The sequence below is a fragment of the Pongo abelii genome, chromosome 20 (assembly GCF_028885655.2).
Source record: "Pongo abelii isolate AG06213 chromosome 20, NHGRI_mPonAbe1-v2.0_pri, whole genome shotgun sequence".
NCBI classification, from domain to species: Eukaryota; Metazoa; Chordata; class Mammalia; order Primates; family Hominidae; genus Pongo; species Pongo abelii.
The window spans coordinates 11,912,596-11,928,662 of record NC_072005.2 but is presented as its reverse complement, the minus strand read 5'-3'; the positions used below and the strand labels follow the sequence as shown (position 1 = coordinate 11,928,662).

Here is a 16,067-nt window from a genome sequence, read left to right as displayed (position 1 = left end):
CCCGGGTTCACGCCATTCTCCTGCCTCAGCCTCCCCAGTAGCTGGGACTACAGGCGCCCGCCACCACGTCCGGATAATTTTTTTGTATTTTTTAGTAGAGACGGGGTTTCACTGTGTTAGCCAGGATGGTCTCGATCTCCTGACCTCGTGATCCGCCCACCTCGGCCTCCCAAAGTGCTGGGATTACAGGTGTGAGCCACCACGCCCAGTCAAGCGATTCTGTTTTCTTAAGCCATTTAGCTAGTAGGCCTTAATTGGTCAGCTATTTTTTGATAAGATCCTTGGTGTAATTCATAAACTGCTGCTAATTATAATAGATGTAATTTATCTAAGCTACATTTTTATTAATAGTTATTCAGGGAAATATGGATTTAAATCTTGCAGTTATTTGGTCTCAGGTTTTGAACTTGTTAGGCACTCCCCATGGGACTCTAATGGCCTTTATGTAAACTTGAGAGTCAAAAGACTTATAAGGGGCTTCTCTTATTTTTTGGTGTTGTGGCTTTTCTTTTTTTTTGGTTGACGAAATGCCAGTGTGAAAGAGATCGCCAATTGGACAAGAGTGCAAGTGCCGCTCCAGTTACTTGGCAGAGTATCCAGTAAAGGTCCACTATAATACCACCATACATCTGCTTGAGGATGACTAAGGGCAGACTGATGGGTACGTTTTTGGAAGGGCTTAAGCTTATTCCATCTTGTTAAGCTTCTTAGGAACACTAGATTCTCCTCTTGTCGTGAGAGACATGAGGTGAAATTGACCTCAGGAGAAGGAAGCTGAATGGCATTTGGGGGCTGGCCTGCAGTTGTTGGACTTCGGGATATAGCAGAGAGAGAGCTTGGCATGATTTGCTGCCCCAGGCTGTGGAATTTTGGAAAAGAGCTACCATACAGCCTATGCCTGGTCGACTGAAGGGCTATCCTAGTGGAAAGGAAACAGTCTGGGTCTCTGGTCTGCCATGCATACAAGCGTAACAATTGCTTTTGTTCAATGCGCAGGCGGAATATTGAATCCATTCCAACCAGGCATTTATATCTTGATATCCTGTTTTAATTGCTAGGGTTTGTCTTAAATCTTTTACTTTTACAATATTTACTTTAGTATTATCATTAGGTAGAAAAGAGGTGGCAGTCTGATTAGAAGAAAGCTTAGAAGGTGAAGAGAAGGAAGGGAGTGAAGAGAATGAAGGATTAATAAAACGCATTTCAAAAGATCTTATGAGGTCTGTGCTGGCCAAGTTGGCTCCTGTGCCATAGAAGTGACTTAAAGTAGGTTTAGGGTCAGTAGAGGTGGAAATTTGTATGAGATTACATTGATTATACTGGCAATTGGGGGAGGTGCTTTTTTTAGTGAAACGAATGTATGGTTTTAAGGATATACAGCCACCTGCTGATGAGGTCTAGCCTTGATATTTGGTTGTCCATAGGACATCATTCTAGCTATGACAGACTTGTTTTCTTATATTTGTTAAGGAACAAGAGTCTTGGTAGGGGGAGCCTTTCACCTTAAAGGGGCAGAGATACTTTTCTGAGGCTGAGACTTGTCTTTGACTTTGGAGATCTTTACAGGGTATGACTAGACATAGCATTAAATGTGATAACTTGGGGTGAGTTTGATTGAGTTACATTAATGACAAGGTGGTCAGCATTGCAAGGGGAAAAGAAGAGAGTAATAGAATAGATGGAAGAGAGTTAAATTTTTCTTAGCTTTAGTTTGAGGGGGTTTTCCCCTGGAATAATGGTCTATGACTTTGGGGGTGGCGGTGTTTTCTTGACTTGGGTGTGATGGGTCTATCCTTTCTCTGCTGTCTGGACTGCAGTTTCAATGGTGGGAAGTACTAGGCCAGCTCCTCAGGCCGGTGTTGATGTACTGGGAACTCTAGGGGTGGCACCTGTACTGGAAAATTATGAGTTTTGAGGGAAGAGAAAGTGGAAGATAAACCAAGTACGTAGGAATATTGGCAGTGGATTGTTTTGAGAGGTAGTTTGGATTAATAGGAAGACAGAAGACATTTGAGTTATGGCAACTAAGTTTCTAGACTTGTTTGGCTAAGGGTATACATTTTTATACACGTATAAACTTTAACTGTGCTATACATAGCTTGAGGTCTTTAATGGGTCCTCTAATGTAGGTGGGATAGGACTTCTTTCATAAGAGGTTTAAATAACATTTGAGTTCCCTTCAGCCCCTACAGGAGAAACGGCAGCTGGTTCGGATTATCTGATTTGCTAGGTTATTTTCTTCACTCTTGAAAGACAGGCTTTTTTGGTGCCTGGGGACATGGAAAATAGCTTTTTTTTTCTGGTAACTGAAGATTATTTAACACTTGGGTTATTAACTCTTCATGAACAAGGGTTTGACCTTTATTATTGTCTGAAATTTTCTAAATGTATGAGCCACTATAAAGGTGTATTTAGAACAATATAGATTAGTATAGATGGTTCCTTTGCAGTTACTTTAAAGCTTGACTAAGTGCAAACAGCTTACAAATTTGGGTAAACTAATTATTATACAATTTTTTAAATTTTATTTCTCTAGGAACTTCTCTATTATTGAACATCTGTTGAATCCTTTTTCCTTTAATCGTTTTTGAAGGGGGTTTCTCTTAAGTTTGGCCGGACATTTGTATGGTAATCAGTTAAATCTAAACATGTGTGCTTCCTTTTTAGATTTGGATCTTTCGTTAAGAAACTTGTTAGGTTAAGCAAATTACTAGTAATGTTAAACTATCTTTTTTTTTTTTTTTTTTTTTTTGAGACGGAGTCTGGCTCTATTGCCCAGGCTGGAGTGCAGTGGCGCCATCTCGGCTCACTGCAAGCTCCGCCTCCGGGGTTTACGCCAGTCTCCTGCCTCAGCCTCCCAAGTAGCTGGGACTAACAGGCGCCCGCCACCACGCCCGGCTAATTTTTTGTATTTTTAGTAGAGATGGGATTTCACCATGTTAGCCAGGATGGTCTCGATCTCCTGACCTCGTGATCCATCCGCCTTAGCCTCCCAAAGTGCTGGGATTACAGGCGTGAGCCACTGCGCCCGGCCTAAACTATCATTTTTAACAGAATAGCCTCATATTTATATACATGTAATTCTTTTTTGGTGGCACATTTTAATATAGGTGACTTTAAAGAATCAGAGTTCTTTTCTGGTGGATATTTTCACTTTTAACACTGGCCTGACTATAATAAATGCTAATGGATATATCCGCTGAAAGATTATCTACTTCTTGCTCAGAAAACTTAGCTGCGGGGATGCCAGGCTGCTTGGAGCCATCGCTGAAGCCCCGTATTACTTGGCCTCGGCAAAGTAAGGCAGATATCCTATAATGTAGTTTGCACGGGGCATAGGCTGGGGCCTGGCTTGCATGTCATGCAGAGCCGCCGTCAATACAGTGCCAGGACCTTGGACCAGCCAGTGGGCAGGAGCATGGGCTTTGCCTGCTGCGGGGGTGCACTATGGGCCAGACAATGCTGACAACATGTTGCGGTGGATCCTTCATGTTGCTAGCCTGGCAAAAGCCATCTGGTGAATTAGGAGCTTGAAGTTCTTTAGGGGAGGGGGACTTAGGCTGGGGAAGAACAGACTTACTGAGCGATGCCTGAGGGGAAGGGTTGGGTATATTAGGTGGGGAATGGTCTAGGGGATCTTGCATGCTGTTCTTTTTGCTAGGATCCCCCGAGCCCCTTCCTTCACTGTCTTTTTCATTCAAGATGGTTCTATCTTAATAAGGCACGTGTGCAACTCATTTTCCTCCAAAGATTAGTTTTTGACTTGCTCCTTTCAATCCTTGGAGGAGGGGAAAGGACAACTCCTTGCCACTAACATAGAGCATAATTTATTTCTTCTTGGGAGGCAGATCTTCTACTAGCAACATTTTCTATTAGAAGTTCACAAATCCGTCCCTCATTCGACTTAAATTCTGGCCAGAAAACTAAGGGTTCAAGGATTGGTTCTTGAGTCTAAATGGAGCAGCAATATTTTATCACTAATTGCTTTTTCTTATGTTTAGTCTTTTCATTATCTTTCTAATGTTTTCACATGAGACCTAGGGGACTATTAGGGGGGATATCTTTGTTGCTAACTTTGTCTTTTTTGCTTGTAATATTTCCTATTCTGGGTCCTGGCTAGGCTCAATCCCTCGTAATAGGAATTTCTTGCCTAGGGGGGCTTGCTGTGGCTCAACCCCTCATATTAAGGATCTCTTGCCTATTTGGGGGGTTCCTTGTGGCTCAACCCCTCATATTAAGGATCTCTTGCCTATTTGGGGGGTTCCTTGTGGCTCAACCCCTCATATTACGGGGTCTTTTGCCTATCCCTCACTGGAAGCGTTGCTAAGGTTCCATTCGACTATCCTTTAGCTCCACCTGCTGGAGGTTCCTTGAACCCTTCTTTCGCTTCATCCACTCTGGCCGCTTCCCTCGCAGGTTTGTTTCAGGTTCCTCTTAGCATTTATGGCAGGTCAGTATAAACCTGTGACAGGACCCCCGAAGGGCTGCCCTAAGCCGTGTGAGGTGACCACAGAACCGCAGATTGGACTCACTCGCTCCGCACAGCAGTAGTGCTTGTTACCATTCATGAGCTTTCAACCCCCAGAATGCCCTGACACACCCCTCCGACTACCAAAGAATTACTTAGTTGCCCCTGCGACGTTTCCCACCTTGGTCTGTGTACAGAGTTTACCTGTTGGCCACGGTATTGCAAGCCTGTCTTCCCCGCGTTGCTGAGAGTCCGAGTTTATTCGTCAAAATGGGTGGGTCTCGATATCCTGTCCCTGAGGCCACAGCAATGGGGCAGTGGGACGCATCTCCCCAGGGTAGGGTGACTGAAGAACCCTTCCAAAAGGAGCATGGGGATCTCGGACGATCCCCCAGAATTGTTGGATATAAAATGCTCCCGGAATAAAAGCTCGGTGCCGTGAAGTAAAACCAGCACTCAGGTAAAAGTTTAATCCTCTCAGCAAGGCAATTTACTACTGCAGAAGGGTGCCACTTGGCGTCAATCAAGATCACAAGAGCACAGAGAACAAAGGAGACCAGGAGGTTTTTATCCTTAACGCAGTCCCTATCTCTGTGTCACTCCTTCATGGGCTGGGGTCGGACCACACAATCTGAGCTGACCCGATTGGCTGCTTGTACATATTTTTCTAAATAGCTGAGGTACAGAGGTGGAGCGTGAGACGCGCAGTTTCAGGGGAACAATGGGTACAGGTAACCAAGGGAACAGATGTGAGTTATTGATTAGAGCTGACGGGAAGGGGGTAGGCTGTTTTACAGTAACTAGGGGCAAGGAGGAACAGGAAAGTTGAGTTTGAGAACAAAAGACAAGGAAGTTAGCAGGCTAAATCTTTAAAGAAAAACTGAAAGAAATTCACTGTATCTTACAAATCTGATCCCAGTGGCCCCATGCATGTCAAACTCCAAACCCTGCCCAGAAGACAGCCCCAGGCTCCAGGGGTACAACACTAGAAAGGACAGAACCCCCACACGTACGTGTGCATGTGGGTCTTCTGCTTTCCGGGGCTCTTCAGCTTCTCGGAATCCACACTCCTTCTGGAGCTGCTCTGAGCAGCTGGAGGCCACCTGTAGGGGAGGGCGGGCTGCCAGGAAGCCCCCAGGAAAGGTTCCCTTTCCCTTCCTTTGCAGGCTCCAGACTGGCCTCAGCGTGGAGTCACTGGCCTCGGGCTCTGCTGCCCCCTGCAGGTTATTCAGCTACTTCTCACCCATTGATCAGTTACACAAACACCCTCAATCCCACTGTGTGAATAAGACACCAGTAGCGTCCCTGCTGTCCTCCTATGTTTACGTATAAAGTGGGGAAGGAAAATTCTAAGATAACTTAAGTGCATTCAAAAGATTTCCAGATCGTGGTGGAGGTGGCAGCTGAGGGACCCACGTTCAGTGACACTGCAGCATCTCCAGGCCTGGCTGGTGGGAGAGAGGGTGGAGAGCTGAAGATGGATGTGGATACGTGGAGGAGCAGCCCTGGGAACCGGGCTCTGCAGCAGCGTGGCTCTAGGGCCTGGAACCCGGGGGAGCAGAGATGATGGGGACTCCCGGGACAGGACACTTGGGGAGGAGAGAGTCGGATGGCTTCCATGGGACGGGGGTGCTGTGGAAACTGGTGTGGGCCAGTAGCTATCATAACTAAGCCCGATTGGAATGTGAAAACTTGGATTTCATGGGAATTTATGAAGAGGAAGGCTCTGATGACGTAGTCATCAATGAAGGGGGGATGAGGGTCACTGGCAAGCTCACCCCCTTATGGAAAGAAAAGTGAACACTCAACTACTGCTGCAAAATGGGATCAAAGGATGAGACTCTCACTGTCACGGAATAAACTGCTGCAGAACTCTTAGAGATTGCAAAGACCTTCAAACAACAGCCGGGGAGGCCGGGTGCCATGACTCATGCCTGTAATCCCAACATTTTGGGAGGCCAAAGTGGGAGGATCACTTGAAGCCCAAGGTTGGAGACCACCCTGAGCCGTGAAGTGAGACCCTCCCATCTCCATAAAAAAATTTTAATTACCAAGGAGAAGTGTGTGTACCTCCAGTCTCAGCTACTCAGGAGGCTGAGACAGGAGAGTCACTTGAACCTCAAAGTTTGAGGCTGCTGTGAGCTATAATTGGGTACTGCGCTTCAGCAAGACACTGTCTCAAAACAAACAAAAAAAATTAAAATCCCACCAAACTCCCTGGGGAAACCCTGTACCCCTTTAATGGTCAAAGTGTAAAATACACCAGGTGGTGACATTTCCTTATGGACCGGATCATTCTAGCCACGTAAAAGGCTTGGACTACTGAGGATTTACCAGGAGGGATGACCTCCTTGCCGTCAATGGAAAAGGCCCCTGGTGAAACCATCCCTTTAAACTTTATCAAATTCATCAGGGAGGAAGGGAGGAGGAAAACTTAAACCAAGCTGGCAGCACCTTCAGCATTAATCATCAAGTCAGCTTGTTCTCTGAACTTCCTCATATTTGTTTCATACCTAATGACCTAGAATCCCATAGACCCTATATGATAGTTCCCGTTAACTGCTCTATACACAACAATTTGAACATTAGATGTTTTCCCTTAGAAATATTCCTTTTTGAGGTCTGGGTGCATTGGTTCATAACTGTAATCTCAGCAGTTTGGGAGGCTGAGGTGGGAGGATCACTTGAGCCTTGGAGTTCAAGAACAGCCTGGGCAATGGAGTGAGACTCCATCTGCAAAAAAATTTAAAAACGGCCTCGCATGGTGGCATGTGCCTTTATTCCACGCTACTTGTGAGGCTGAGGCAGGAGGATCCCTTGAGCCCAGGAGTTTCTACAGTGAGCTATGATCCCACCACTGCACTCCAGCCTGGGAAACAGAGCCATACTATTTCCCTTAAGAAAAAAAAAAAGAAATTCAGACATTTTTTGGTCTTTGGATTATTGGACAGTATTTACCTGACACTTAGCCCAATGTTTTAGAAAGGGGCACTTTGGGACTGGGACACAGCTCTGAAGGAAGCTTTGGACAGGTTAATGTGTTAGTATGGCAGGCACAAGCCTCAGGCACACCTTTAGAGGGTAGAGCTGTGACTTGGGATGATACAGTTGCTGCTGAGGGCACAATTTGGGCCTTATGGCAACCACAGTGTGGTAAATCAGTCCCTTTAGGATTGTAGTTGTAATTATGACATGGACGTGAAACCAGACACTCTTGAATCAGTGCAGGCAGTATATAATGCTTTCTAGCAGGTGGAATCCTTAAGAAAGAGCTTTTGCATGACTGTGAGAGTGGGAGTACCATGCCCAGCTAATTTTTTTGTATTTTTAGTAGAGATGTGGTTTCACCATGTTGTCCAGGCTGGTCTTGAACTCCTGAGCTGAGGTGATCCACCCGCCTCAGCCCCACAAAGTGCTAGGATTACAGGTGTGAGCCACCATGCCTGGCCTCCCACTAAATTTCTTTCATTTGCCCTGGCACAGTTTCTCATGCCTTAATCCCAGCATTTTGGGTGGCTGAGGCGAGTAAATCACTTGAGCCCAAAAGTTTGGGCTATGACCACACGGGGCAACATAGACCTAGTCTCTATTTTTTTAAAAAACAGAAAATATATATATATCTGTATGAATGAGAGGCCAAGTGTGGTGGTTTACGCATGTAATCCTAGTGCTTTGGGAGGCCAAGGCAGGTGGATCACCTGAGATCAAGAGTTCGAGAGCCACCTGGCCAACATGTTGAAACTCCATCTCTAACTAACAGTTCAAAAATTATCCGGATGTGGTGGCACGCACCTGTAAACCCAGCTACTTGGGAGGCTGAGGCAGGAGAATCATTTGAACCTGGGAGTCAGAACTGGCAGTGAGCCGAGATTGCATCATTGCACTCCAGCCTGGGTAACAGAGCAAAAACTCCATCTCAAAAAAAAAAGCAAGAAAAAAAAAAAAAAGAAAAACTTTCTTTTTAGTCCCTAGTTGGTAGGCTATCACTAATATCACCAGCAGTTGTCTATGAGGCAAACCTATTCTCACAATGGGTCCAAGAGGAAAAGTAGATCTGGAGACATTCCAGGTAGATCCAAATGCAGCACTTGTACGACAGTATATGGTTAATGTGAGGACTCGGGGTGACTTAGCTCAGGCTGATATAACGAAATACCGTGGACTCAGTTTCTTAAACAGCAGAAATTTGTTTCTCACAGTTCTGAAGCTTGGGAAGTCCGAAATCTTGCTGCCAGCAATTTTGTTCCTAGTGAAGGCTATCTTCCTGGCTTGCAGCTAGATGCCTTCTTGCTTTGTCCTCACATGCTGGACAGACAGAGTTCTCTCTCTCTCACTAATCCCATTATGAGGGCCCTCCTCTATAAATGTGTGTGATCTCCTAAAAGGTTCGTGTCCAGATATGACCCTGTTGGGGTTTAGGACTTGTAAGTATAAATGTTTTTGAGACAGGGTCTCCCTATGTGACCCAGGCTGGTTTTAAACTCCTGGGCTCAAGGATCCTCCTGCCTCGGCATCCAAAAGTACTGAGATTACAGGCGTGAGCCACCGCACCTGGCCTCTAAGTATATATTTTGAGGAGAGTAAATGCAGGGCACGCCAAGGGGTAAATAGAAGTCCATAAAAGAGGCTTTGGAGATGATGTAATCAGACAGGACTTTATCACAATAGCAGATGGGGAGCAAGAGTCACAAAGGAGTGAGGTCCAATTTCAGAATAGCAGAGAGAAGGGACATCGAGGTAGCTGTATAATTGCATGAAGGATGAAAATGCATGCCAGGGCCCCTACATGGAAAAGTATTGTAATTATCTAGGAAAAAATGAGAATAAAAAAGAAAAACAAGTAATCATAATGAAAATGTAAAACAGAAAATGAAAAACAGAACAGAATAACCTTTGTTAGTATGCAGTTCTTAAAGATTTTAATAAAATATTGGTCAGAAACGTGGTTTAAAAAAAAGAAAAAACCCTATTGCTGAGAATGGTGGCTCATGTCTGCAATCCCAGCACTTTGTGAGGCCAAGGCAGAGGGCTGATTGAGCCCAGGAGTTCAAGAGCAGCCTGGGCAAAACAGTGAGACCTCTGTCTCTACAAAAACAATTTTTTAATTAGCTGGGCAGAAAGCTGAGGTGGGAGGATTGCTCAAGCCCAGGAGCTTGATGCTGCAGGGAGCAGTGAGTGACCACTGCACTCCAGCTGGGCTACAGAGCAAGGCTGTGTCAAATTAACAAAAAAGAAAGAAAGAAAGAAAAATAACTACCAATTAGTCAAATGTAAGAGGATGACCGGAAACAGCTACACAGGAGATGAAAGGTCATATAGGAAAAATGCTCAACCAATGGCAACCAGTAAAAAGCAATACATAATCACACAGAGATTGTGTTTCAGAGTAAATGGGCAACAAAAAGTACGTTAGATAATTCAAAGTGTTGGAAAATCACAAGAATAAAGACACATCCATGAAAGGTGAGATGGTTAATCCATAAGTTACATTCATACTCTGTCGACATTTCCTAGTAATTTTGAATTTACTCATAATCTACAACCCAGGAATTTTTTCCCAACGTGTAAGAATTTGTGTTGTATTTCCAATTTGGACCAAAAACAAGAAGAGCATTGTCAATAAGATCAAAGATAGACTTGAACCAACTCAAGTCCCATTAAGCAGGGAAATAGGCAAGTCAATTACATGACCCACAACTTCACAGAGCAGCATGTTTGCAACAGGCTCAGGGAAAAACCCAGAAATACACCCTCTCAGCATAATACTAATGGTGTACTAATGGTAATATTCTGTTACTAAAAATTCAAAAGTGGCAAAATTCTGCTTTGTGACACAGAGATGACAAAGTTACAAAAAATAACAAAAAGAATCAAAACTTTGATCACCTTTGTGTATCAAAAATAAGCGAGACCAAGGAGACACACCAGAACTGCCCAAGGCCTATCCATTTTGGGGTGATGTGTCTCTGAGTATTCATATTGTTAATATTTTGACTTGGCACAAAACAGCTTATTTCAAGAACTCGATTTCCTTCTTCAAAGATTATCAAACTATTCACTAAGTTTCCAACCAGCTAGTTAAAATTATAACACGCAAATCATAGAATAAAATTCTTAGATGTGGCCAGGTGCAGTGGCTCATGCCTTTATTCCCAGAACTTTGGAAGGTTGAGGTGGGTGGATAACTTGAGGTCAGTACTTTGAGACTAGCCTGGTCAACTTGGTGAAAATTGCCATAACTAAAAATACAAAAAAAAAAAAAAAAAAGAAAGAAAGAAAAGAAAAAAAAAAAAAAGAGCAGTGTGTGGTGGCATGTGCCTGTAGTCCAACTATTTGGGAAGCTGAGCCAGGAGAATTGCTTGAACCTGGAGGGCAAAGGTTGCAGTGAGCCGAGATTGCGCCACTGCACTCCAGCTTTAGCGACAGAGTGAGATTTTGTCTGAAAAATAAATAAATAAATAAAGTAAGTAAATAAGTAAATAAAATAAAATAAATTCTCAGATGCGTGGGGAAAGAGCAATTCCATGGCAGCAAGATTCTGTAAAAGAAACAAAAGGGAGGCAGCTCAGGTAGGCAGCCTGCCTCACCCACAGCTCGCAAGGAAACCCACACCCCAATCGTTATACATTCCCAAGCTTAGGAACCACTGGGACTGTGCAGACACAGGCCAGGCTGGCCCACTCCTAGGTAGTGTGTGAGGGAAACGTGAGCAGCCAGAAAATTACTTCTGGGACTTCCACACACACCCTGCTGGCCCATCCCCACAGTGTGGACACAGTCCTTCCACCAGGGTCTCAATGCCCAGCAAAGACCACTCGCTCACTGTGAGTCAGTGGAAGGTTCTGACCTAGGCTGTCTTTTTTTCTGACATCAAATGTGTGGTGCTTGCTGAACACCAACCAATTCTCCAGCACTAAGCAATTATGCAGCCATTCAATTCAGAAGCCACCCAGAGTTAGCAGAGACTCCATGAGTTCCTGGCTCATCCAACACAGCCCCACTCGGCAGATGCCACTCAAAGCCCTAGGGGACACCTGTACTTCTCAGCAACTCCATCTAGACCTGGGTCCTGTACAACACCCTCCTCAAGTTCCATAATTTGATAGAACTACCCACAGTTCACTTACATTTACCGACTTATTATGAAGGATACAACTCAGGAGCAGCCAAATCAAAGACATGGATAAAGAGAGAGTAAGGGTGTGGAAAGGAGATGGGGGTGGGGGGGTGGGTCATCCTGAAAATAGCTGCGATTCAAGAAATCCCCCATCCTTTGTGTTGTGCAAGAGCACCTTACTACAACAAAACACCCTTCCCCTTATGACTTCGATGATGCCATGTTTGTTACCTATGACAAACCAGACACAGACTAGAAATTCCAATATTCACCTCACAAACCATTAGGTGAATAGCTTTGTCTTTAGTGATCAGTCAAAATCAAAGATCTATTAATCAAAGCATGCTTCAGTTTCTCTCCTTCCTCCAGGTCCCTGAACTTTTTTAAAATTTTTTTATTTTTTTATTTTTGAGACAGAGTCTTGTTCTGTAGCCCAGGCTGGAGTGCAGTAGCATGATCTTGGCTCACTGCAACCTCTGCCTCCCTGGTTCAAGTGATTCTCATGCCTCATTCTCTGGAGTAGCTGGGGTTACAGGTGTGTGCCATCACGCCCAGCTAATTTTTGTATTTTTTTTTATAGAGATGGTGTTTCACTATGCTGGGTGTTTCACCCATGTTTCAAGGGTGGTCTTGAACTCCTGACCTCAAGTGATCTGCCCAAAGTGCTGGAATTACAGGTATGAGCCACCACACCCAGCGGCCCCTGAATTTTTGACTGACTCCTTCTAAGCCTATATACAACCCCATTTTAGGTATTTAATCTTTTTATTTTTACTTACAAGTCCAGTACCTAGACTTTTTTTTTAATGACCTCTTTTAATGACAAGCTGACTTCAAGGTCTAGAATTGAAAGTTATTTCTTACCTAAACCCACATTTGTTTCACTAGAAGTGTCTAGAAAAAGCCCCATGACAAAAATTATCACTTGCGGACAGCATCACTGACTACTGCATCTGCCTGTGGATCCCTAGCTTTCCAGGATTCTGAGATTCTTGTATTATAAAGGGCTCCTCCCATGGTCAACGTGAGTAGCTGGTACACCTGCAGTGGGGGCACCATGGGAAGAACGAAGTGAGCTTTTTTTTTCTTCTTTTTTTTGGAGACAGAGTCTTGCTCTGTCACCCAGGCTGAAGTGCAATGGCGCGATCTCGGCGCACTGTAACCTCTGCCTCCTGAATGGCTGGGGACTGCAGGCATGAGCCACTACACCTGGCTAATTTTGGTGTTTTTAGTAGAGATGGGTTTTGCCGTGTTGGCCAGGTTGGTCTCGAACTCCCGACCTCAGATGATCTGCCTGTCTCAGCCTCCCAAAGTGCTGGGATTACAGGTGTGAGTCACTGCCTGACGTGAGCTTTCAATTACCTCTCTTTGTAGGCTTCTCATTGTCCTTAGCTTGCAGTCACTGGACTCTGGACTCTGTTTCAACGAGAAAATACCCAGCATTTGAAGAATCCAGCAAAATCTCTCAAACTCGGTTTATGTTTATAGGCTAGAAGGAAATTATAAGGTACTTACCTTTCATCCCTAATGAGGGAAAGTAGAAGTATCTAACCCTTTCAGCCAATAAACATATTGAGAACTGTTTACACTACCATGTAATTGCTCCTTTCCTGCGAATATCAAAAAGATTAATTCTTTTTGTTGTTCTTGGGCTGTAAATGATTAGAAAAGACTGAGAAGTGACAGAGGTAGGATCCTTTTGAGACCACTACCCCTCCTTACAAAAAGTTAAGGCAATCATCATTGAAATTTGGTAGCTTCAACCAACCAAATCACTGAAATGTGTGCACTGGCCTTGTATGGAAAATGTCACCCTGTTAAGCATCTTCATTTTGCCTTATAGAAGTGAAGACTCAACTTCCCTGTGTTAGAGCACTGACCCCCCTCTTCAGGATATCTGTTTCCCCAGTGGCTATCCTCAAACTTTGTGCTCAGATATACTCAATATTTAATCATCTTCTCTGAATCTTATCTTATTAAGGTGGACAATATTATTTCATTATGATTTCCATGATAACAAAGCACAAACTACACATTAATCATATGTGAACACAAACATATGACAACAGTTGCCAGCCAGGTCTTACTCCACAGATAAGAGGAAGAGAAGAGTTATCCACTGTTACAAGTTCTCCAACCTGCAAAGGAGGACTGATATTTTGCTAAATCTTTGTAATTTACCGATTCATCTACTATACTTTGTTGTGGAAGTTTATTCATTTTTCTCAAGCTGTAAGAAAAGATTTTCCCTATTTCTTCTCCCAAAGCTAAACCCACCAACATCACTGACTTCCAAAATTAGTGGCCTTCCTGGTATACGAAGATCCTTTGGGCCTGTGCTCCAGTGTCCTCTTTGGGGCGCTCCTTGGGCTCTTTGTGAGGGATCAAGACACCCCAGTATCTAGCCTGTCAGGCTCTCCAGTGTGTCCTGTTCATCACCCTCACCCTGCACTTTCATTGTCACTGTCATTGGCCATTCCAACACTGTGCTTGCATCCTGTGGAAAGTCCCATTTGGGGTCAAGTGGATGGTGTTATTTCAACTCTTTGGTGAAAAGTATCAGGGTGCATTTGGCCTTCAATTCAGAAGGATGAGGCAGGGGTTGGATTCAGGTGCACCCAACTTTTTTTTTTTTTTTTTTTTTTTTTTTTTTTGTGTGTGTGTTAGAGTCTCACTCTGTTGACTAGCCTGGAGAGTGCAATGGTGTGATCTCAGTTTACTGTAACCTCCACCTCCCAAGCTCAAGCGATTCTCCTGCCTCAGCCTCCTGAGTAGCTGGGATTACAGGCACACACCATGATGCCCAGCTATTTTTTGTATTTTTAGAAGAGACAGGGTTTCACCATGTTGGCCAGGCTGGTCTTGAACTGCTGACCTCAAGTGATCCACCTGCCTCAGCCTCCCAAAGTGCTGGGATTACAGGTGTGAGCCACCATGCCTGGCCAGGTTTCACTACCCTGTCTTCCCTGCTCTGAGTCACTTTGTGTGATCTGACAATCAATGACTCCACCCTTCACTGATGTGGATACATTATCTGGGACTGGGTATGTCATCTCCACACACAGACAGGGCTTGGTCAGTGATTGATTCTGCATCCTGTGGTGCCTGGATTTTGACTATAAGGATTTTAAATAACTTTCTGAAGAGCAGCTTCACTGGTACCTTACAGGAAGTGACTGAATTGTTCTAGCCATTGCATTATATATAAAAGTGACTTTTCCATGTTACCGTTAACTTTACACTGCTGAGATAAGCAGGCTGTTGACAAGTTAGCATCAACTTTACCAGCACATTACCAGAGAAAGAAAGGCTTTTATTTAGACAATTTACACAAATTTATTAGCCTCCTATGACTCAGTAAAGCAATTTGAAAAAAATATAGCTTTATAAAGCGTACATGAATTTATATATTTTAACCAAGGTACCTTCTAGTAAACAGTGCCCATACATTTTAGAAAATATTTTAGCCTTTAGAGAATAAGTAAGGCAAAAACAGGTCCAAGAGTCTAGAGCTGACCTCCCCTCACCACCAGGCCAAGTTGTTTTTGTTTTTGCTTTTTTCAGAAAAAGTTTCGCTCTTGTTGACTAAGCTAGAGTGCAATGGTGGGATCTCAGCTCACTGCAACCTCTGCTTCCCAGATTCAAGTGATTCCCCTTTCTCAGCCTCCTGACTAGCTAGGATTACAGGAGCATGCCACCATGCCTGACTAAGTTTTGTATTTTTAGTTGAGACAGGGTTTCATCATATTGGTCAGGGTGTTCTTGAACTCCTGACCTCAGGTGATCTGCCTGCCTCAGCCTCCCAATGTGCTGGGATTACAGGCATGAGCCACTGCACCCAGCCAAGGCCAAGTCTTTTACTGTTGGAGAGACACATGTTACATACAAGCACATGAGATGGTGCTCCTCAGTGATCACAACGGACCAGGACAAAAACAAGGGCATTTTGTAACTGTACTTCTAAAACTGATAGAAGAAAATATATTTCAAATCATGAACATGACCAAAATTTTTATCTTCTTACCAATGTGACTTGTAATTCTCATACATCCCACAGTCATTTATGTCTTTGGGTCATATTTATCACTATGGTATATTACATCCTTGCTGACAGCAGGTATGGCACTGCTGGTTTTGGGGAAGAAGGTACTCAGAGGTACATGAGATAACTTTTGGTATTATGAGTGAAAGAAAAATTAGGGTTGCGGCTGGGCACAGTGGCTCATGTCTGTAAATCCAGCACTTTGAGAGGCCGAGGCAGGAGGATCACAAGGTCCAGAGTTCGAGACCAGCCTAGCCAATAGGGTGAAATCCCGTCTCTACTAAATAATACACAAAATTAGCCGGGTGAGGTGGTGCATGCCTGTAGTCCCAGCTACTCAAAAGGCTGAAGCAGGAGAATTGTTTGAACCTGGGAGGCAGAGGTTGCAGCAAGTCAAGATCACACCACTGCACTCCAGCCTGGACAACAGAGTGAGCCTC

The 16,067-nt window shown here is 44.1% G+C and overlaps 1 protein-coding gene across 1 annotated transcript in view; it reads right to left on the bottom strand.

Annotated features, from left to right (window-relative positions):
* LOC100460710 (zinc finger protein 440-like) overlaps positions 1-16,067 on the bottom strand; it is a 78,902-nt gene that overhangs the window by 26,428 nt on the left and 36,407 nt on the right.